Raw genomic sequence first — 24,551 nt, 5'->3', positions numbered from 1 at the left:
CCATTTGGTTCAGCTCCTTTGAGCTTTTTTGACCCTATGAGGCTCCCAGAGCCATGCTGGAGCCTTTGACAGCAAAATTGGGCTTCAGAGGAGGAGCAAGGGCTGGGAGCGAGTCCCAGCCTTGGTGCTCAGCTCCTTTTTTGAGCCTGGGCTGGTGGATGAACCATGCAGAGCCCAGCCAGGACCAGTTGCAGGGTTCAAGGTCACCTTCAGATCCTCACTGTCAGGTCACAGGGGGAAAGGAGGGATTTTCTCAGCAGGCTCCCTCCCTGGCGTGCTGCCTGTCCCCAGATGCTCCGTGTTGCTGCTCCAGCCTCAGGACCAGATGTAAAGCAGCTGATCTTCATTTGGCTGCTCCAAGCAGCTTCACTGCACCAGCCCACAGTGCTCCTGGGGCAATTCCCTGCCTAGCCTCTTCCTGAAAAGAGGCCAGAGCAAGAGCTGGACCAAGGGTCACACCAATCTCCGGCCCTTCTCCCACCAGGTGGAGATTAAAAGCATCAGAATGAAGGATGCTCAACATACCAGCAGGTGTGAGGTGGGGTGGAAGTGGACACCACAGACACCCCTGGGACTCACAGGACTGGGTGGTCATGCTCTCAATCCAGCAGACATTTCCCAGAAGGAAGTTTTTGTCAAGATCATCCCTTTCCTCTGGGAAATTTCTCGATTAAAAAAAAGCTGAGATTGAAAAAAGCACCCTCCACGTTCCCACCCAGCTGTCTGCAGGAGGATCCATCCCACCTGGGCAGGATGGTTCGCACAGGGAGAGCAGAGCTCAGCTCCCAGGGACCACCTGAACATCCCTGCTCGCCTTGGCAGACATGGGACAGGGCTGGGACCACTCTGGGCTGGCTGCTTGGGTTCCCACGTCCCTCCTTGACGTCACCCCGAGAGCACTGAGTGAAAGGGGGGCCCTCAGGCGCCGGACAATAGCGCTTTCCTTCCCATCAATAGCAGCAAGAGCCACGCTGGGCTGACACGGAACTGTGCACAACAAAAGCCAGTGTCCGAACAAATCTTCTCAGGAGCTGGGTTCCCCCGGGTGACCTGGGGTTAGCCCGGACTTTTGCTCCCGCCCGGCCCTCCGGAGCAGGAATGTCCCTCCGTGCTGCGCTATGGCTGGTTCCCACGCTTCCAACCTGCTTTCCTATTTATCAGCAACCAGCCCCTAATCCCCTTTGTGAAGGCCTGATTCAAGCTCAGCACAATGTGGTGAAAAGGGAGGGGGTGGGCGGGAGAAGAGGGAGGTGAAAACGGTCCCAGAGAATGAAAATCAAACCCTTTACCTTTTACCCCCCAACTCTGGTGATGAGTCCCTGGGGACTCTTCAGGCTGTCACCTCCCTGGGCAGTGCCAGGCTGTGGTGGGGTGCGGGCCCAGCCCAGTGGAAGGGGTTCCTGGTGGGATGTGCTGATGGTTAAGGAAGAAGTAAACACAAGCATTGAAAGATCCACTTGTGCACCCTCACAGGTTACTTCAGCTTTGCCACCCACTGCTCTCACGTGATTAGATATTAGGAATTTTTTTTAACAGAAAATGTTGCAAAGGCCTGAAACAGGCTGTCCAGAGCAGTGGTGGAGTCAGCATCCCTGGCATGTGAGGACATAGTTAAGTGGTGAACATGGTGATGATCATGGATGGGCATGATGATCTTAAAGGTCTTTTCTGACCTTAAGAGTTCCAAGACTCTGTGATCCTCTCCTTCTGTAGCTTCCTTCATCAGGGATGTGCCTGTACTCCCCATGTGTTCCCAATAGGATGGAGGTGTGTGCTGGAACATCACTGGAGGGTGTCTGTGGGGGAACAGGGAATGTTCTGATTCACTCCTGTTCAGCCACCCGACTACAGCCCCTCCCTGCTATCGCATCCTCTCTGCTCACAAACTTCCTTGGGAGGAATAACCCATTGGAATTTCTCCAGCTCTGGGTATGATGCTGCGTGCTGGGTTCCATCCTCCCTGGGGCTGATCCCCTTGGCCAGCTCCTGTTTGCTTTAAGAGAGGATTCACAAGCCCTTCCCCAGATAACTTTGGAACAAAACAGTTTCCAAAGGCTGTGCTACTTACAAATGAGGGGTTTTGAGCTTTTGTCCCAAATCCAATGCTGTTTTCTTTGCAAACGGCGGGGGAAAAACGTAAAAGCAGAAGAGCTGACCTCAAATGCTAATCTTGTTAGGTTAAACTGTTCACTAAACAGATGGAGGTACAAGGCAATGGGATTTTTGTCTTTCCAAGGAAAGGGTTAGGCTTGGAGGGCACGGAGGTCATTACAGGCAAACTGGCAGCTTTGCTCTTTGTGTCACAAGAGCAGGGGGAAAGTGAAGGGGCACAAATGCTCCCAGCTGAGCTGGTCTGGTGGTCTCACAGGATGAAGCCCCCAAGCCTCGCTCTCGGTTATTCAGAGCCAGCTCAAGGCCAAGGCACTACAAAAGGGACACACTACCAAAGACTCCATTGCTCCTCAGGGCCACAGCATCTCAGCATTCCCCAGGAAGATCCTCCCAAGAGCCACCCTATGGCTACTCCAGTGCTTGGCCCTTTTGGAGCTCTGGAGGGGTGGCATCTTCACAGAGCCAAGCCTCACCTTTCCCTGAGCTTTCTGTGGGAAGGAGAGGAAAGCCAAGGTCCCTGTGGGCAGGGAGGCTGCTGGTACCTATTGGAAGCTCTGGTAGGGATGGAAGGTGGTGCACCCCCATCCTGCTCTCCCTGTGCTCCTCACCAGACAGAGCTAGCAGAGAATGTGGGCCTGTCTCTGCCAGCCCAGGGGCAAAGGCTCTGCTCTGGGTGCCATGCTGTGCTCCAGGTCAATGATTGCTCCCAACTCTCTGCCCTTCGGGCCTCCCCCTGCCCTTCCTGCCTGTGCAAGCACATACTCATCAGCCTTTACCCTGGTGAATCCCTAGGCTGCTCTGAAGGGCACGTGAGATGAAGCGACAGCAGAAACAAAACCACAGAAGTATGAAGAATTGGTCAAAACCCACAAATGACACCATCTGGATCTGACAAACTGACAGCCAGACAGAAGGAACCACCCTTGGGAGTCCACTGCAAATAGGATCTGCTCCCCAATAGCAGCAGGGGATGTGGGAAGGAAAGGGAGGAGGTCCTCCATGTGGTCAAGGAGACGCTAGCTGTGAGAGGTGGGACCACCGTGATGCTGAAGCCAGTAGGATGTTAGATTCCCTCCTGCAGCACACCAAGCCCAGGTTTAGTGACCTTGGAGGCAGAGAACAAAGCCAGACAACCACTCAAAGTATTAAAAAGGCTCCAAATTTTAGGCCTGAACCCCAGAGGACTCTCTACACTGCTGACAAGACACAAGATAACCAGGTGCTGGACCTGCTAAGGTGGCATGGAAGTCCTTGTTTTAAAATAAATGCTAAGGAGAGGGTGCTGGTGGGCTATCCTTTAGGTCCTAGAGCACTATCAGCTTGTCTAAGCATCACCCAGAACTGGAGCCTAACAAATCCCATGGGAAGTCAGTCAGGACAGACAAATTCCTGTCCAAGTGGCTGCTTCCAGCCAGCACCCACAGCAGCACAGCCAGCAGTGCCCACAGCTGCCCCTGCAGCTCCTGCTCTGCCCAGTCCAGCCCAAAGCCACCCTGTGAGCTGAGGCTTGTTGGGGACAAGGGTCCCCTTGACTGCTCAGCCTTGACCCCCATCTGGCTGGGTCTGCTGGACTGAACGGCAGGGACTGGGCACCCCCGGGGCCACTGGGAGGAAACTTCCAACAGAACCATGCCAAGATCAGGACAGATCCCACAGTCCTGGCTGGGATCAGTTCTGCCAGCTGCTCCTGCCAGGCCAACCCACACAGGGCTCCGTGTCCTCCCCGGGGGCCGCAGCCACAGTGACCACCGAGCAGAGTGACCACTGAGCAGAGTGACCACCAAGCAGTGTGACCACATTAGCAGAGTGGCCACTGCACAGAGTGACCACCGAGCAATGTGACCACATTAGCAGAGTGACCACCAAGCAGAGTGACCACTGAGCACAGTGGCCACATTAGCAGTGTGACCACTAAGCAGTGTGACCACATTAGCAGAGTGACCACTAGTTGACCACTGAGGAGAGTGACCACTGAGGAGAGTGACCACTGAGCAGAGTGGCTGCATTAGCAGAGTGACCACTGAGCAGAGCAACCACGCTCCCAGCAGGCGCCTTCACACCCCAGCCCCGCCTCACCCGGCACGGTCCAGGCTGGGAATTCTCTGTGGTGTGTCCGTCTCCCCCAGCATTCAAAACAAACAGAAGATGTGAAAACACAGCGTCTAGAAAAATGTGAGAACATGAAAAACAAAAAGGCGAAGTGGCTGCAGAACTCAGAGGCTCAACAGAGGCCCAGTGAGGCTGTGACAGTAAATAAATAACAGTCCTGGTGTGCAGGGATTTGTCACCTCGCTGTGTCCCACTGCCCAGGCACTGTGAGAGACACAACGGCCACAGGATCACAGCAGAACCAGCAAAGGGACAGAAGGAAAGAGGAGCAGCAAGCCTGCTGCATGGCAGGAACTCAGACTCCCAAATGGGGGTTGGCTCCATCAGACCAGATGTCCCTACCATGCCAGGCACCACACTGAGGGCTGGCACCAGCAGCAGCACTGGAGAGAGCCACAGTGCTGCCCATCCTGGTGAGGATGAGGCCATGGGGACATGTGTAAATTCCCACCATGGCTGTGACACTGAAACCCTGCCACGAGCAAAAGCCAAAGGTACAAGGTGCCCCCAGCTCTGCAGGGAGGTTTGCCAGAGGCATGGGAGGAGTGAGGGCCAGGGCCCCGGTGGTGCTCCACTGCTCCTCCAGCGAGTGGGCTGGTGAGGGGCTGCCTTTATGCTGTCAGAAATAACCAACTTGCCCCTTCTTTGCCTGTACTACACTCACAGGAGTGGCCTGGCAGTGTGAGCAGAGCAGGGACTGCATTCGGACACACCAGCTCAGCTCTCTGCTCCATTTCCCCGCTTCCCAACTGCACCATGCACAGCGCAGACACCGGGCACAGCACTCAGCACTGCCTGAGTTTGGTCTTCAGCTGCATCCTGCACTCAGGATTCCTTCCTTGTCTGTGGCAGAGACACCAACTGAAGATAATGATTCCCATCAGCAGTTAGGAACATCAGGGATCGGACAGATTCCTCTCCAAGCTACTGCTGTGCATGAATAGCCCAGACTGAAGCACCAGACACTTCCAAGTGTCCAGGAAGGTGAGTGAACCCTCATGAACTACAGATCTGTCAGTGGCTGGTTCCTGGGAGCAGGGTCTGTGGTGGGAACTCGGTGCCACGCAGAGCTGACAAAGTTCTGGCATCTGCCAGCCACTACTGCAGCTCCCTCCAGGGTACAGGGGCTGCTCTGGAGTGCCCTGAGCCCCAGTGCACAAGCCCAGCACATTCATTTCCTACTCTCCAGTGTCTTCAGCCCCTCTATTCAAACCAAATTAATTTTAGCCATGTTTTTCCATGCAACCAGGCTGGATCTGGAATGCTTGATCAGACAGGGAAGGGGATGTTTAGGCTTCAGGAGAGGCAGGGACAGCCCAGAGCACCCTCCTGTCCAAAGGAAATGGCCCAGGACATGTGTCCACCATATCACGAGCCAGACCAGCAGTCAGGGGCACAACAGGCTCAGGTTTTGAGCTGAGCCCATTTCTTGGCCTTATTTCCAGAGTCTCTCTCACTCCATGCAAGTTGTTGGAGCACTTGGAGATGATGGACTTGGGGCCACACCAGACACCGTTTCTTCCACACAGTGAATTCTTTAACAAACAGAGAAACAACTTCTCAAAACTAGAAAAAAATACTACCACGTCTTTTAAAATTTATTATTTTTTGTTCTCTGAACATTTTCCCAGAGGAGAAATGAGAAATGAGAAACCTCCTATGTCAGACAGCACCATAAATGTCTCCTGCTACTCTGCAAAGTCTGAAAGGAAAATGCCACCACTTGAGCCCCTGGAGACATCACGTGCACCCCAGTACAAAAAGCCAGGCTCCAGGCCAAACCTGCTGTCCTGGGAAGCTGTGACACCCAGCTCTGGAAGCCAGGCCTGGGGTCTCCTGAGGACATGAGTCATAGAAAGCTGTTGGATGAGAATCCTGTGGCTTGGCGGGCTTAGATGTAATTCCTACCTGAGCATCCATGTGCTTTGCAAGCATTACCCACAGCCTGCACTTCCCCTGCCCTGGAGCCACCTCACAGGGCTGGGCTGGGGTTGGATGCCCCTGAAGCCTTTCCTTTCCCAGAAAAATGTAGATGTGAGATGCCAAAAGATTAAGTGAAACATCAAGGCTGGAAGAGGCTTTTCATTGGACAAAGATGGGGTGACCATCCCATTATAAACAGACTGATGAAGAGAGGGACACCAGCCAAGTCTGAACCGGAGGAAGCTGTTTGCAAAACAAGGTAAGAAATCCTCTTGCTGTGAGAGATGAGGAACCATCCTCATCTCTCACATAAGGGGAAACATTGGGTGGCAACAATGTTTGTCAGTAAGGGAGAGAAAAAACTGGAAAGAACCTCCTGAAATTAGAAATCACATTGATGATAATCGTAAGCATTCCAGTAGGGTCAACAAACAAAACACTCAAGCTGATGGCTCATTCTGCACAGCCCAAAATCCAAACTGCAAAATCGTCCTGAGCAGGAAGAAAACTTCTTTTGATGTGTTCCCCACAGTTCCATTATTGGCCTTGTCAATGGCAAGCTAATGAAGATAAAATGTCCTGGATGACCAGCATAGTCCAGGGCAGCTTCTGCCCAAATGAATCAACCTGAGCAGCTACTGCTATTGGCAAAGAAAGGTTTTTACTCCACATTTTGTGACTTGCAGCAACCCACAACCTCCTGGATAATGTTTCTTTCGTCTCATCATTTCCCCATTGACTCTTTTACCTTCTCTCTGTGGGGACATCACCCAGACTTCTGTGCACCAGTGGTTCTGCGTGATGGTTTCAATGCTGGAAGAGAGGGAGAGCCTCCAGTGCCCAGATAAGGCTGTGATGTTCCCATACAGGGCAAGATCTTCCTCACAGCAGAAGAAATTTTGGTAAACACAGACATCTCCCCCAACTCACCCATGAGAAGTGTTTCCCCAGGGTAGAAAACCCAACCCTTGCCCACAAAGTCCACTGCAATTGGAGACCCTTGGATGGACACTTTAAACAGTCATTCTTAATGGATTCCCTGGTCTGCCTCCCTGTGAAGATAATTTTAATCAGGCAAAGCTCTGCAAAGTGGCTGCAGGGGTGAGAGCTGACAGGTGCAATGCAGAAGTGGCTGAGACAGTGACCTGCCTGGGAGTCACTTGCTCTGATTTCACTCAGCATACAAAATATTCCCATCTCCTTCATGACAGACATAGCTTCTTATTTTTTATTGTGGAAAAGGCCATTTAAGGCACTTTCTGGCAGGGGCTTTCACTGCCCTGCATCCTCCCTGGGTTAAGTGCACTGCGTCTTGTGCTCTGTTAGGTACTCAGTCCCATGGTCCTGCTGCATTTTTGCACCTTCTAAAGGGATAGGAAGTGTCCCCTCCTGGGGACATCTGTGGGCACTGGTGGTGTGAGGGGTTTCAGCAGCACTCCTGGATGTCGCAGTTCCACGCTCAGTGTGATGCTGAGGACTTTGCTAGATCCCTCCCCACCACAGCAGTTACATGAGATGGACACAGCACAACCTGCATATGCTCTTAAATGCCAGAAAAACCTGCTCCATAAACATGATTGTCAGAGGCAGAAGAGTCCCTCTCGGCTTCCTTTTCTCCAGGCTGAGCCCTCCCAGCTCTCTCAGCCTCTCCTGGTGTTCCAGCCTCTCAAAGTCTTTCTGTCATGAGAATCCCAAAACTGAAACCAGGACTTGAGGTGTGGCCTGACCAGTGGCCAGTACAGAGACACATTGTCCTCCTCTGTCCCTGCAGAGAGGGACATTGTCAAACCCTTCTACCTGTTTGGGGCTCCTGAAGAGCCTGATTAGGGAGAGCTGGCAGGGGCAGATGGGCAAAGAGCACCAGGGACATCTGTGGGGAAGGGCTCTGACTGCCCACTGTGGGCACACATGTTGTCACAAGCACTGTGGGAAATGTGAATTTCCTTCTTTAAAGCAATTCTTCTCCCTGTAGGCATTGGGGGCATTTTTCTTCCGGTTTGGAAGACTTTCACTTTGCTTTAGAACTGGTTGAAAATCAAGACAGGTCTTCCAGGCGTTTGTGAATAATTACCATCATTCTTAGCACCAATATCTGACTGAAAGAGTAAGAATTGAAATGCCTATTTGTGGATTCCTCAGGAAAACCAAGCAAAATCCATCCTGCAGGTGGGGTTGGGAGTGTCTGTGGAGGGGCTGGGGACTCCCAGATGCCCAGGAACTCTTGCTCCCACCTCAGCCCCACTTACTAAGCCCCTAAGGAAGTCAACAAAGTCCCCTCCTTCTGCTCACCCTGCTTAGCACCTACTGCGACATTTGCTATCCCTGATGCCACAGGCAGCCACGACCCTTTGCTATGGCCCTACAATCCCTTCGGGTCCCCAAAATCTGGTGGAGGCAAGGGGGCAGGGCTGGGGGACATCTCCCGGGGACCCGGCTGCCCTGTCCCTGCGGGGGGACCTCCGGCAGCCCCCAGGACCCAGCGGAGAGCAGCAGCCCAGCCAGGCCGGGGCTCAGCAGTGAGCGCAGGGCACCCAGATCGCCCCGAGCGGGGAGCGGGGTTCCGGGCACGGCGGGGGCCCCGCAGGGTCCTGCGCTCCCCCGGCAGGCACGGTCCCTCCGCGAGAAGGGCAGAAAACAGCTGAAAACAAACAAACAACTCGGCGTTAATGGGGCGGCAGTTATTTTTGGCCTAGAGGGAGTTGACACACTGTGTGTTGTTTTAGCAAGTAGCTGTGAATGGAGCTGGCGGCGCGGGGGGAGCCGGGCTTGCTGCGCCGGTGCTAACAGGAAACCGAGCGCCTCGGCGCCCTTCGCACCTCGCCGGCATCGCACTTTTATTGTCACCACGTCCTTCGGAGGCCACATCAGAGGGGAGCCGGGGGGGGGGGGGGGGGGGGGGGCAGCGCCCGTGGGAAGGCGGCTCCGGGCTCTGTCCTCGGCGGGAGGGACAGCCCGTGCGGCCCGGCACGGCGCGGTACGGCGCGGTACGGCACACCACGGCACGGCCCGGCCCGGCCCGGCCCGGCCCGGTACCGCACGGCCTGGCACGGCATGGCATGGCACGGCACGGCCCGGTATGGCCCGGCCCGGTACCGCACGGCACGGCCCGGCCCGGCACGGCATGGTGGGGACGGGCTGCAGGCCGGCCATGGGACAACGCACAGGACGTGCTGCCATCGCTGCTGGCACCCCAGGGCCGGGCGAGGGGACGCAGAATGGGCTCTGGATCCAACCAGCACCGCCCCAAGGCTGCTGCTCTGCTGTCCCCCCATCACCCCGGGCAGTCCCGGCTGGTTCCGGCGAGCCCACGAGAGTGTTGGCATTGCCCTGGGCCAACGTGGCCAGGAGAAAGGCACTTCCCTGTGGAGATGCCTCCTGCAGGAGGGCCAGCTTTGTCTAATGCCCTGCCTGGGACACCGGGGCCTTTGCACATGCTGAGATGCAAAATTAAACATTTTCTTCACAGCTGAGGTTTTTTTTTAGGAGTGATTACACTCCCGGGTGTCTGGGCTAGGAGGCCAGGTGGCTGCAGAGGGTGTGAATGGCATTGGCCAAACTGGCCTGAGTCCATAAAGCAGAAAGGCTTTGCACAGGCAGAAAGCACAAGCCATCAGATCGTCTCATAAAATCAAGCCACACATCGTCTCAGTAAGAGAAGGATAGTTAGAAACACCCCCTTTGCACAGCTTGTGATCTTAGAGCAATAAAACTTGAAAATAAAAGTCAGCAGCTGCTGCTAGAGCAGGGGATGGGGACACAGGGGCTGAATGGTGGCATCAGGCTCATGGCACAATTTCTGCGCCGAAGTCAGTTTAAATCTGCTGGTGACATTTCCTTTGGGACCCGTCCAGGGTGTGGGAAACCAGGGAGCACAGCTCCAGTGAGGGAAGGGTGGAGAAGGGGCTGGAGCTCCAGGAACAGCTAAGGGAGCTGGGCAGGGGCTCAGCCTGGAGCAAAGGAGGCTCAGGGGGGACCTTGTGGCTCTGCACAACTCCTGACAGGAGGGGACAGCCGGGGGGGGGCAGGTCAGGCTCAGCAGATGAAGTCGAATGGTGGAAATCCAGGTTCTGGCTGGAAAATGGGCTGTGAACTCAGCCCTGCAGGCAAAGCTGGCATTGCAGAGAGAGCAGGGCACAGCCAAGTAATGCTGCTGCCAGCATCTCCCTGCCAGCTCTTGCTCCCAGAATGGAAGCAAGCAGTGCCAGAGCTGAGGAGGGCTGAAGGTGGTTGCAGGAAGGCAACAATGACGCTGAGATTCTGGAGGCAGAAGCCAGCACCCAAAACCATGGCCAGTAGCAGCCCTGCACCGGCAGCTTCAGTGCTAAAATATCTCTTGCATAATTTCAGAGTTTTAGTGGGGGTTTGCCTTTGGGGAAATGAGTAGCTGGGGGATGATTTTCCTCTAAGTTTTAAATTTGTATGCATAGAACTGAAGGTCTTTGTGGAACAGCCCTTCCATATGGGCTCCATCCAGTCCCCCCAACATGGCTAAGGCAAGCCCTATTCCCAGCCCTCTGTGTGCAAATCACAAAATCACAGAAGCAGAGACTGGGTTGGGCTGGAAGGGACATTAAAGCTCATCTCGTTCCACCCTGTGCCATGGGCAGGGACACTTTCCATTGGAGCAGGTTGCTCCAAGCCCTATCCAGTCTGTCATGCACCCAGTGCAGGAGCCCAGACGACTGCAAACAGGCTCATCTTGTGCTCAAATGCTTTCAGTGCCAGGAAAAGGCATTTGTAGCAGCTGTGGCCATGGCTCAGAATCCATGCAATCCCCCTGGAGTCATGGGGCAAGAGCTGCCAGTCCTGCCAGTCCTAGGGCTTCATCCACCTCCCTGGGGAGGGACCTGCTGCTTCCTACTGCCATGGGGAACTGGGGTTGCTTCTGTTGGATGATCTCATCAAACTTTGGTTATATTCTGCAATACAGATCCTAAACCCACTGTTTGTAGGCCCATAAAAGGCTTGCCTGTGGGGAGATAAGACTTGAAGACAACTGTCCTTAATGGTGTTGGAGAGATTTATGGGATCACCGTAGAAGAATTTGTTGGAGGGCTTTTTTAATGAGCAAATAATTAGTAGATTTATCTGCTTTTAGCTGCCTTGCTGTTTTATGGCCTTAGTGAAATTGCTTTCTAGGGTTTTTAATAAATCCTGATTCTGCCCTGGTTCCCACGGCCCATCCCGGAGTTGTCTGCCCTGGGCATTGAGAGTGGAAGGCAGAACTGCTAGGGTCACCCTAATTTTTAAGGGACAAATCATTCAGAAAAGGAGCAGAAAAGGAGGAACAAGCCTGGCAAAAGGCAGGGCTCTGAGAAATTAATGTACAGCCCCAGCAAAGCCCAAAGTCCAGGAGGGATCACAGAGCAGCAACTCCCTGGGTCAGAGCCCTTTTCCAGGGAAAACAGCTCATCTATTTCCACAGGGAGAACATCCCTGCCAGATGCTTTTTCCAAGAGATCTCCTTCCCCAGGCAGCTTCCAGCACTTCCCCACTTCCAGGACAACCCCTGAATCACTTCCCAGGCCACGGCTCCCAGGGGCCCCTCTGGTTTCTCTGGCAGCGGGGACTCCAGCACAGCCGCAGCACCTGGGCGGGCACCAAGGGACTGAGCCCTGACCCCCTGCAGCCCCTGCACTCCCCAGGCCCTGCCCACGGCCAGGCTGGGCTGACCCAGGGGCTCAGCTCCTGGAGAGCCCCAGCACAGCCACATCACTGAGCTCAGCCAGGAGCTGTGCGGGGCCCAGCCTTGCAGCCCATTCCAAGGAAGGGGAGCTCCACACCTGGGACAGGAGTGGGGAATTGGCAGGGCCTGAGGCTGTTACACAGCAGTGGAGGAGAAGGAGCAGGAATTGCTCAGACCCAGCTGAGCAAAGGCTGTGCTGGAGCTGCACATGGAGACACATCTGTCCCTCACATGGGAAGTGCCAACTGGGAACATCCCTGGGAAGGCTGGGGAGAGGGACATGCCCTGCCCAGGAGCAGCCCCAGGAAGAAGCAGTGGCACAAATCTATCAGCAGGGTCATTAATCACCCAGAAAGGGGCTATGGGGGATGCAAGTGCTTGTGGGAAAAGCAAAATCCCAAGCAGTTGTGTCAGGAGCTGGCCCCAGCCAGGTCACGCTGTGGCCCAGGTCCTGGCCCCAAGCGGGATGTTTGCTCATGGAGGCATCATCCCAACCCTGAACAGAGCCATGGTGACACTCCCAGGGAGAATTCTGGTATTTTCCTGAGGTCTGGGGCTCCCAGTGAGTCAGCAATGGTGCTGGGGCCCATTGCCAGTGAGAGGTGAGCAGCCAGGCACGTGCTGATCCAGGGGCTGGGGGTGGTACAGCCAAGATCCCACAAAACCAGCCCCTTACTCCTCATCTCAGCTGCTCAGTGAAGCAAAACCTCATTTCCAGGGCCAGGGTATCCTTTGGTTTGTTTTACTTAAGCATGGACACTACCAAAGTCTGAAGTAAAAATTCACAGCCTCAGCACAATACAGTGGGATCTAATATATATAAATATATATGCACACACACATTTAGATACTATATATATAATGAGCTAATAGCTATATTAACAATTTTAATACTTTCATACAATAGAGACAGTGCTTTAATGTGGGAAGAGGATTTTTAGAACAAGCCCCCTGGCACTTAGAAAGCAGCACTTTTCCCTCCAAATGGTTCAGGCTCCAGCAGAGCTGATTTCTCCTGGGACAGACCATCCAGTGTGTGGATTTTGCTGGCAAAGGGTGGCTGAAAAGAAAACAGTCCCAGAGTTCACAAGGTCTGTGAGAAGAGTTGGAGGCCGGAGTTGCACATGCTGAGTTGTTAGTGGCTTTTGCTGCTAATTGGGTGCGGGCTGCCAAGCTGGACTTATTCCAGTAGAAAAAGGAATCTCTCCCCTGTTTTTTCCCTGGATAAGTCAAAGGTCAGACACCTTAAAAGCCTGTACAACTACTTAAAGCTTTCGATGCTGGACTTAAAATGTTTGCTGTGGAGCCCCCATCCCACCTCCCGTTGTGAAATTCCCTCTGGCCTAAAAATTCCCAGAATTTGTCCCAGTCCTGCTCCTCGCCTGCTACCAGATCCAGTGCATGCCAAACCTCTGCTGAGATGCTCTTTTCTTCTTGATGGCACATTGGGCAACCTTGAATTTTTTATCCATGTCCCTGACTCCTCCTGGAAAGCAGGAGATGTGGCTTCACCAGCCAGGTGTCCTACTTGATAAAATTCATTCAGACTAGCAGCACCTACATTTTCCCCATTATTTACCTCGAGAGAGGGTAGGATCATAAATCATACATGTCTCTAGAAATGGGTAATGCGAACAGGATAACATGGAGGACAAGCACCCATTGTTTTAGAAAAGCTGGTGCAGAAATACCCCATGGCAGGGAGTAGAACAAGATAAGATTTAAAGGTCCCTTCCAGCCCAAACCAGTCTGTAATTCTATAAAATAAGTTGCCCTATTTTAGTGCAGGTGATAAATTATAGATCCTACATTTCAAAACCTCATTGAACTCCATACATTGATGAGCAGGTGCTGCGAACTTCCAGTGCTTGCTCTGGAAAACCGCAAGCCTTGTTTGTCTGAAGGTGGGGCTCCTGTGTGCCAAGGCTGGCAGAGGAGGCGTGGGGGTCCTGCCAGGCTGGTTCAGTGCACAACTGCATTTCCCTCCCTGCTGGTGGCCAAGATGCTTTTGTGGACCAGAATGGTGGGATCTGCAACATCCCTGTCCCTGTGGAGCCTGAGGACCAACAGGAGCCATCCTGTGGGACATGGAGGGGACACACAGAGCCCTGCCTGCCACGTGGGGAGAGAAGACCTCCACTGAGCTGACCTCTGTGGGGAAAGCCCATCCTGGGACCCAGGCATCCTCCTACAGAGATGGGAGCCACTGGGAAAACAGTGCTGATGAGTCCTCACTACATTGTGGGAATCAGCCTTGCTGGCTCCCTTGTTTTTATTTGCAGTACTGAAGATAAGAAACACAGGGTGTTGTGGGAAACAGGAAGACCTTATCTCCCATCCCAGGCTGCTTCTCCTGCCACAGCCTTGTTTTTTGTTTGGTTTTTTTTTACTCATCCCTGGTACCACATGATTCAGGTCAGCAGGGAGGGCTATGCACCGCTGCTCTGTCAGCACCGGGATGGTACCGGGAGGATTGGTTTATCACCAGGATCATAGAATCATCACACACTTTGGATTGGAAGGGACCTTTAAAGCTCATCTAGTCCAAATCTCCTGCAGTGACCAGGGACATCGTCCATTAGATCAGGTTTCTCAGAGGCACATCCAGTCTGACCTTGAATGTTTCCTGGAGCAGGGCAGCCATCACCTCTGTGGACAACCTGTGGCAGTATTTCACCACTCTCACTGTACTAAAATACACAGAGAAACCACAGCTGTATCCTCAAGGGGCCTCCAGAAGCACTGTGGATGCCACAGTCGCTGGCAGAGGTGTCTGCTCAGGTCAGGCCCCAGCCTTGCAGGTGCCAGAGAAAAGTGCTGAAACAGGAGGTTTTGGAGCAGGTAAGGACCATATGACACAGTATTAGGACTGGAAATACTGAAATTCCAGATGAAAGGGTCTCGCAGCTTGTGAGCTGCAGCTGCACTTCCAAAAAACAGCTAGAAAAGGGGACAGCTCTGCCATTTGCAGGATTCACCCACACTGCAGCCTTTGAGCTCCCACTCAAGCCTGGAAATGAGGATGCTACTGTTGGATTTCCAATAAAAACACAACGATTGACTCCTTTGATTTGGTGACAACTGAGCACTTCACCTCATCACTGCAATGTGGGCTGGAACCAACTGCATCAGACCGTTTAATAGAGAACACCCTGGTGCTTCAGTGTTAGAGCGAAGTCTCTCACAAATCAGGACTAAACTCAGACCCTGAATCTGTTCAGACTCTGAGCAAAGGCCCTGGTGATGCTGTGCTAAGCCTGACAGTAGTGATGTCTGTGTGAAGGGCAGGTGCCCAGCTCCAGCTCCCAGTGCCAAGGTTCTTCATGGCAGGGCATGGCAGGGAGCACTGTGCCTGGGCAGGGTCGAGGCCACTGCAGGGTCCCCAGCTCCAGAAGCAAACCCAGGAGTGAAATATTGCTGTGGGACCCATGGGGACACGGGATTTCAGCCCTACATCTCCTTCGTCCTGGCAAAGAAGCCTTGGTGAGAAGTCCCAGTTGGGAATTCACCAGGAGGCAGAATCCAGCCTTGTCTTGATCCACCTCTGAGTGACTTCTCTTACAGCTCATGTCTAATCAGGCAAGGGCAGAGTGTGATGTCACTGGCAGCATCTCCACCTTCCTGCAGCCCTGGCTTGGACCCTGCCCACCAGTGTGTGGGTGACAGGGACATCTCATCTGCATCTGGTTTTTTCAATAGCGACTGGGATGGAACCACCAGGGAAGGAGGGAGATGACAAGAAAGCACCCTGACCCGGGTGAGGAGAGGAGAAGGGGATTAAAGAGAGGGATTAGCAAGGAGAAAACTGCAGGTCATCCCCAGTGGAAATAAAATGAGGCAGCAGCAGCAGAGGCAGCTCTGCCTGGCTGCCCTGGCTACCCCCAGCCTGACTCCCAGTGGCGGCACCTCCTTTTGTCTGCCATGACCCAGGGATTGTGAGTGTGGGAACGGGGCCACTAGTACCCTGTGCTCACAAAGGCCAGGGCAGAGCTGGAGAGAAGGAGAAGCAGGGAGGAAGGAGTGGCTCCTGCTGTGGGTCTGGCTTGGAGGCTCCTGGGTGCAGGGCTGGGGTGGAGGATGTCCCTCCTGCTCACTGTGTGCTTGGCTGTCTGTTGGAAGCACCTCAGAGCTGCTGGAGCCAAAGCGGAGCCAGCACACAAGACTGTCTCCTAACAAGCCCCGATCATCTCCCACCACAGTGTAGGAAATCAGAAAACCTGGTAAGTCAGAGCTCTCTGAGCACAGCCCTAGAGGGAGCGTGAGCAGGAACCAGACTAGTGCACCCAGTGGGATGCCTGGGGATTCTCCTCACTGTGTGGGGAATGTTCAGCCTGGACATGTCCTGATGTGGGCATTTCATCCTCACCCACCAGGCTCTTGAGATCTCAAAAGCTCAAAACACTCTCCCAAGCCCTCCCTCTCCTTTTCTCCCCACTGTCCAGTCAGGAGCCAAGTCATTACTCCCTTTGTGCACATGGAGCATCCTGGAGTCCCTCCTGGGACATGGCCGAGCCATGGGGACCCCAGCTGAGGGTGCAGAAAAGGTCTGGCAGGAGCATCAGTTCCCAGAACATGTCAGAAAGTCCAGCCTGTGATTAAAGACTAATTAGGAAATGTCTGTCATGATTATTATCCTAATGATCCTGGTAAGAAAGGCTCCTTACCTTAGGAAAAAAATGGATGTTGGCTCCAACAGTCCCCAAACATAACAGCCCACTGTGGGAAACTCCAGACTTTAGTAAAAACAAATAGTCTTGAGTTTGCGCAGGAGATTTTATTTTTAAATAAGCCAAAGCCAAACGAGCAATTTTTCAGGGAGTTCTGGACCCTGTGGGCTGGTTAGGCCAAGGGGGAGGCAAGGGGGGGTGCTCTGCTGGGGGTGGTCACTGTCTCCATCTGGGAACTCAGCCCCCTGTACTGGCCCAGCTGAATTTCCCCATCACTCAGTCTCCTTATGGGACAGCAACAGCCAAACCCCATCACAAATCCTCCATTAAAACCATGAAGTGAAGCATAAAGCCATGGAAAGGGACCAGTGCCATGGCATCAGGTGATCCCATTCATGCTGCCTGGACTTGATACCAGCCTACAGCAAAACTGAAGACAATGGGCTGTGTGTCCTGGTCAGTGTCCTGGCTGCATACTCAGGTATGCAACTGAATTTTGCAATTCAATGGAATCACTGTTAATCAGTTACTTAAGTAAATTGGAAACAGAGATGTTAATATGAAGTAAATTTTTGAATATATAAAAATCTTCCTGGAAAGACATTCCCAAGTGATACAATGCTGCTCTCTAATGAAAAGGAATTATTCCAGTCTGGCTTCAAAGCAATTTGCCTACATGCTACTCCTCAGTAACTCCCATTAGTTTCAGAAGCTGAGGCCAAAGGATTAGGAAATAGATTAGCAAAAACCTGCAAAATGAAACGTGCTCCATAATTGAGCCGTGCTGTGACAGGGATCACCACAAGGATCCTCCTCTGTGGATCAAGGAAAAGGAGGCTTCTCCAGTTGGACTGATGAGTATTTTCCAGCTACGACATCAACCAAAAACCACTCCATTTTTTATCAAGGAATCACTGAGCACAGCCGTAGCCACAGAACTGGAAAGTCAAGAAATCAGTATTGCCCTGAGCTAAATACTCTGAGAAAACAAATAATGAGGGTTTAAGGAGTGTTTGGAAAATGCTTTCAGAGATGCCCAGGGTGGGATTGTTGGAGTGTCTGTGTAGGGCCAGGAGCTGGACTTGATGGTCCTTGTGGTTCCCTTTGACTCAGAATATTTTAGGATTCGAACCTGAAAGAAAATGTACCATTCAATTGGAAGTTCAAAGCACACAGAGCAAGAGGGGCTCTGGGACTCCTCCGTGTCACCCACAGGTGTGATATCCCTTTTGTGCCGTGGCACTGGAGAGCAGGAGAGCTCATGATTTTGGAACCCCATGCTCAGACAGGATCTGGTGCTCAGACACTTGAGCTCAGACACTGAGCACTGAGGCCAGTGCTCAGCTTTCACTCCTCTCCACACTTGACCTCAGCAGGGATTTCAAGCCTGTACCTGTGTCAGGCTCTCAACAAGGGCTTCTCCAGCTCATTAAGTGCACAATTAGAAGTAATCAGAATTAAAATTTTGAGCAGTGGGAACTGAGCACCAGCCTGCTCTCTTCTTTCTAAAAATCCCTGGAACTGTTTGGAGCAGCCTGGTCTAATGAAAGGTGTCCCTGCCCATGCCAGTGGGGTGGGATGAGATGAGCTTTAAGGTCAACTCAAGCTAGTCCATGATTCTTTTAGGCTGGTGATTCCATGGGAATCACCTTCTCCAAAGACAGACATAAAAGTGTGTCCAACTCTGGCACTTGGAGCTCTTGCAGCAGAGCCAGGGCACCACCACATCCTGGCCCATCCCAAACACTCCAGCCAGACACAGAGTCCTGGTGCCAGCAGGTGGCTGGTGGGAGATCCCTGGGCATGGGCACACCATGGCTCTGGTGTCCCTTAGGAAAGGTCAGATGATGCTCACTGCAAACCATGCACTTCATCTCATGGATGGTGACTAATTCCATCGTTCAAAGAGCTGATGATGATGAAAACAAGTGGAGCAATCAGGAAGGAAATTAAAAATAGCCCTGATGTGGCACTGTGTCAAGTGCTCATGTTTAGATTTTAATTTTGTTTTTTTATTCCAAGTTTCTTTGATAAAATATTTTCCCATGGTGACTGCCCTTGGAACGTCCCCTCCATCGTGGCATTCCTGACGGATGAGCCAGGCTGTTGCAGATCCTATGCCAGAGCTGTATTGCCTCTGTTCCATAATTCTCACTCCCACATCCACACCTTTGAGACCTGGAAGTCATTAATCGTTCCACACCACCTCTGAATGCACCTCTGAGGGCAGAAGCATCATATTGGGCACAGAATGGGAAGGAAATCATAGGATCAGGGATTTGAGGGGGTTGGAAAATACCTCTAAGATCATCAAACCAAATCATCAACCCAGCACCACCCCTGTGTTCACCACCAAACTGTGTCCCCAGGTGCCACATCCACACAGTTTCTGAACACTTCCATGGATGGTGACTCCGCCACTGCCCTGGGCAGGCTGTTCCAATGCTTTAGAACCTTTTCCATGAAGAAAATTTGCCTAATATCCAATCTAAACCTCTTCTGGCACAACTTGAGGTCATTTCCTCTTGTCCTGTCCCTTCTCCCCTGGGAGCAGAGCCCAACCCCCCCGGCTGTTCCCTCCTGTCAGGAGCTGTGCAGAGCTCAAGGTCCTCCCTGAGCCTCCTTTGCTCCAGGCTGAGCCCCTTTCCAGCTCCCCCAGCCTCTCCTGGGGCTCCAGCCCCTTCCCCAACTCTGTTCCCTTCCCTGGACACACTCCAGCCCCTCAATGTCCTTCTGGCAGTGAGAGGCCCCCAGTGGAGCCTCTGACATCCAGCACCAGCCTCGCAGCCCGGCTCTGCTTGGCTCCTGGGGCTGCAGGTAAGATTCTCAGCAGGGAGTTTTTCTGGATGTGGGACTCAGTGATCTTGGTAGAAAGTATCTGTTTCTGTCCCACTCTTTCCAAGTTCTGCATTCATTGGAAACACCTGAAGGAAAATAATAATCTGATTTGATCTTTGAACAAAAATGTTTTTTCTTGTTTGAAAATTGCAAATCTAAATTGCAGTTTTTAATTGCTGTTCTCACCATGAGCAATTATTTGCCTTTGGGGTTTCCTTCAATTTTTTTTCTTTTTTCCCTTTCAGACTTTTCCCTTACTGCAGGCACAGGTTCCAGGCAGAAGCTGCCAAGGTCTCTGCAAAATTACTGAGTTCAAAAATAGGAAACACACCTCTGTCCCCAGGCTCCCACCACCCACTTACCACTTATGCAGGAAACACAGGCACTCACAGCCTCTGGACTGAGAGGGAGGCGTTAAAATCCCATTTGTTAAAGTTGTTAAATCCAAGGATGGAGGTACTCCTGAAAGCAGCATTTAGAAGGAAAAATATATGTCAGGCTGTTTTGGGTACTTCTGTGGAGGTGCAGAGGTGTGACTGGTGTCAGTGATACACTGAATGAGTGTGATGCCCTCCTGTGCCATGTCTCTGCAGGGAGAAGATGCTCATCTCCAAGCAGGGCTGAGGATGAAGCAGCCACATGCACCAAAAGTACTTATATTTCCTCTGGCATGGTAGGCAGGGAAATGATGACCACCCAGGCTGCAGAGAAGGTTTTATGATGCAGTTGCTGGATGAGTATACATCTGCCTTCACAAAGCAGCAGGGAGAGCCCAGACTCATGGAATATCTTCAGAAGCTTCCAGCAGAAGGCACAGCCCCTCTGTCATGGAGGACAGCCCAAGGTGCTCATTCAGAGGCCGAGATCAGCCACCTCCAAATAAACATTTCTACCTGGGCCACGTGCCCAGATGTTCCTGCTGATTGAAGCAGGCTGGTGGTTTGGATTGAAGTGGTCTTTTCCTGCCTGTGAGCCCATCACATCTTGCTCTGAGTGGGGAAGGAAGGCTAACTCCTCACTCATCATTCCTACAGGCAGTTGAGAGAAATGTTTTGAGCTCCTGCTCTGTCTTGGACATTGGATTTAGAGGCCCAGGAGGGACCTTGTCTCCCTGTGGGTGGCAGAGGGCCCTGAACAATTCACTCTCATAGAATATCATAGAACTGTTTGGATTGGAAGGGGCCTTAAAGCCCATCTTGTTCCACCCCTGCCACAGGCAGGGACACCTTCCACTAGACCACGTTGCTCCAAGCCCCGTCCAGCCTGGCCTTGGACCCTTCCAGACAGGGAAGAGTTTCCTCCCAATACCTGAGATAAATCTCTCCTCTTTTAGCTTAAAACCATTCCCCCTTGTCCTACCACTGTCTCCCTTTTCAAAAAGTCACTTTCCATCTTTTCCAGCTTGGAGACATCTCCAGTGGGGATGGCTGAAGCTCAGCCACAGGACTCCAGCCTGCTTCTCTTGGCCTCATTGCTTCTCCTCACTCCTATCACCCTATTTCCACCCACCAACGTTGTGTCATGTGTCTGGCTTTCACCAAAGGCAAAGAGGGTCCAGCTTGACCATCCAAAAGGTACCTGGGGAGAGGTACCCCCGGGGTCCTGGAGAAAGACTCTCCCTTTAAGGAGAAAGGCAATACCCTCTGTGCAGGGATCTGTGCTTGTTTTGTCATGGGACACATTACCCTGAACCCAAAAGAGGAAGGAAAAAGGGGGGTGGGGGGAGCTTTTGCCTTTCTGGTGGGAACAGTGTTTGAACTAACTTTGTTTCCCTTGGGGAAAGGCACCAAAATAACAGAGGAAGGGGGGTGTAGTGGGGGGATGGAGCTAAAAAGGCTCTGTAATCTGCCTGGGAAAAAACGCGCTCCCAACAGTGCTTTTGAGCCCAGCGGCGGCAGCACGGCTGCCCGGGCCTGAGGGGACACAGCTCCAGGGGACACGATTGGCTGCTGGGGACATGGCTCCTGGGGACACACACAGCTCCAAAGGACACGATTGACACCTGGGGACATGGCTCCTGGGGACACACACAGCTCCAAAGGACACGATTGACACCTGGGGACATGGCTCCTGGGGACACACAGCTCCAAAGGACACGATTGACACCTGGGGACACGGCTCCTGGGGACACACACAGCTCCAAGGGACACAATTGGGAATCAATGGCTCCTGGGGACACTGGTCCTGGGGGTCACCCATGGCTCCCAGGGACATGATTCCTGGGGACATGGCTCAAGGAGACACGGCTCCTGGGACACACACATCTCCTGAGGGACGTGGCTCCTGGGGACTTGGCTCCTGCAGGATTGTTCTGTTCCCCTCTGCATTTTATTACCCTCAGAGCTGTGTTGGACAGGAGAGAAGCTGTTATGGGCACTCTGACTGCCTACGTGCTGGATGAAATCCATTTCCCTTTTTAACTTTAATACCTACAGCAAATCAGTTAATTAAATATCTTCCCAAGTCCTTGGTGCAATGACTAACAACAGCAGTAATGCAAACAAGTCCAAGCCCATGTGGATTCATGACATGATGCTCTCTCTGGCCTGGGGAGCCCTTCTTCATGAATTTAGGCTGGAAGATAGTCACAAATCTACCAGCTCATATCTGGCATCTATCCTCTTCTGAGCTGAAATAAGATTTTAAAAATGGTCCTAGCTAAGGAACCCTCTTTTCTTTTTTTTTCTTTTTCTTTTCTTTTTCTTTAATTTTCTTTTTCTTTTCATTTTCTTATTTTTTTCTTTTTCTTTTCTTTTCTTTTCTTTTCTTTTCTTTTCTTTTCTTTTCTTTTCTTTTTCTTTTTCTTTTTTTTTTTCTGAGAAATCAGAGCTCGAAGTGTTTTAGTAACAATGGATATTTCTCCAGCAGCTTCTCTTCCACAAGTGAATTATTTGCATCTTTAATGAGTGGAGAACACGGGGCACATGTCACCACATCTACTGAGGGGTATGTGTAAGTTCCATCCCATATCCAACAAGTCCCATTGTTACACAGGACAATGGCCACGGGACTGGACTGTGGGGCTCATCCTGGACCAGTCTCCAGTGCCTAGTTTTTCCCCCAGCATTATCTTCTGGGCTCTTACAAATTGACTTATAATGAACCAAATAAGTTTTTTGAGGGGCATTAATTTAGGATTCAGTATTCTGCCACAAGGCTTTGGACAAATGGCCTATTAGATTTTTGCTTTCTGCCTTTGATGAAGTCTTTAAGTGGCTGTTTCCAGTTTGTTTCCTTAAAAAGCACATAAAATCTCTGCCCTGTTGCTTTATTTCACAAGTGTTTTCACCAGCTCTTGGCTGGTGCTCCCCTTCCCTCCTAGCCACAGCTTTGGCTCTCCACACGTGTAGATGTTGCTGTTCTGAGCAGCAAACAAAGCTGTGTGTCAGCACCCAAAGGGGGAAACCTCTTCTGCTTTTAGGAGGTGCTGGGGGGCAGGAGAGACAGAGGCCTTGGAGATGGGAAGGATCCAGGAATCCCTTGGAGTGATTTGTCCCTGGGCTCTCACAGCCTGTGGCAGGAGGCTCCCCCTGCTCCTAGGGGGCCTCTCTCCCTTTGCTGCGGGAACTTGCCCACCTCCTTGCCTCTCTTCTTTCCAGGAGCTTTCCCACTCCCTGGCATTTCATCCTCTTGTGAAGCCTTGTCCCTCAGGTGGGGAGATGACAGCGCTGGCAGTGACAAGTGACACAGGAGAAGGCAAGGCCAGTGTCTGGACGCTGCCATGTCACATTTGTGGTGTTCCCTGCCCTGCTGGATTCCACCCTCCTGCTGCACCCCTGCCCCGCTGTCCCGGCTGTCTGTGCACTCTGCCCTGGGGCAGGAGGACCCCAGGCAGCTGCTTTTGTCCCTGGGGATGGACATTCCCTCTCACATGCAAAGCAGAGAGACTGGATGGGGAACGGATAAGGAATGGCTGGGGCACATCCCTGTCTGTTCCTTGTTGTGCCAGCCCAGCACCACACTCCCAGATAAGGTGCTGTGTTAAAAATTCAGGGTGATTTGGGTGCAGACAGGGGGCTGGTGACCACATCTGCACCCCAAACTGTCCTTTGTTGCCCTGCAGAGCTGGAGAGGGTTGGAGCTGTGCCCCATTTCTTTCCTGGGGACATGGATCTGGCCAAGTCACTGAGTTAGATTCCCCATCCGTGGAGGAAGAGGGGAGGGACAGGGAATCTCCCTCCTGTGCTGTGCTTGGGAAGCAGCAGGGGCTGCTTGGCCATGGTGCTCTGTCGCAGCTGTGCTGGCACATCCCTGGCTCTGGCATGTCCCCAGTGCTGGTGTGTTCCTGCCTCTGGCTGTCACCACTGCCCTGAGGTCCCCCCAGCACACAGTGCTGTGCTCTGATAAAGAGTTAAGGCGCTCTTGGAGGCGGTTCTGTGAGAACATTTCTCAGAGGGCAGTGCACTTTTATTCAAAATAATTTTCCATTCCATTTATATCTATATCATAGGAGGTGGCTGCGGGGTCTGAATTTTCCATCACCCCAGACCTCACTCCCTGCCTGGGCTTGACCCCTGCTCAGCTTCCCCAAGAATAACAGGGAAAAGTTCAAGGGGAGCAGAAGGGCTGCGGGGCTGAGCTCCCAGTGCTGCGGGCACCTAATTAGGCTCCCTTTGTTAATAGAAGACATTATATATACACAGCATATACATTTATATGCATATTTTATACACCTATTATAGAGGACAGAATATGCATGTTTATATGTATATGTGAAAGTCCTGGGAAGAAATGTACCTGGAAAGGAATTTCCAAGCAAATAGGGCAGGATTGGAGCTCCGAGCATGTGCTGCAATCTGGTCTGGGTTCTATCATCACCCGTTTTCATACCTTTATACTTGAATTTCAATAGCAAGGTGACAAAGACAAAAAACAAAATTATCAAGGCCAAAAGAGGGAAAACCTCTAAGTAGCAGATATGGACAGAGAACCTCATTGCAGGTATTGATCAGACATTTTATGTGCTTCTGAGTGACATTGCTTGATAATGGAGATGTTAGTGTTTGCTACTTAGACAGTGGTGATATTATTCTTTCTGCTAAAAATGTTTTGATTTTAAAATATAATTCTTATTAAAATACTTGTATTATGCTCAGACACCTGTCCAGCCTGGCCCAGAGTACTTCCAGGGATGGGACTTCTGGACACCAGAGTGTGATATCCTCCTCTTAATCCAGCTGCTGCTTTTCCCAGATAGGGCACACCTAACCCAAATA

At 52.1% G+C, this 24,551-nt stretch overlaps 1 protein-coding gene across 8 annotated transcripts in view; it reads right to left on the bottom strand.

The window, feature by feature from the left end:
- Window positions 1-24,551, bottom strand: part of EXD3 (exonuclease 3'-5' domain containing 3) — a 252,916-nt gene that overhangs the window by 31,233 nt on the left and 197,132 nt on the right. The gene's annotated exons all lie outside the window — the stretch shown is intronic.

Source organism: Agelaius tricolor, unplaced genomic scaffold (genome assembly GCF_023055355.1).
Source record: "Agelaius tricolor isolate 1412-34295 unplaced genomic scaffold, bAgeTri1.0.p SCAF_37, whole genome shotgun sequence".
Taxonomy (NCBI): Eukaryota; Metazoa; Chordata; class Aves; order Passeriformes; family Icteridae; genus Agelaius; species Agelaius tricolor.
The sequence above is the reverse complement of the archived record's forward strand: the minus strand, read 5'-3'. Positions and strand labels throughout refer to the sequence as shown.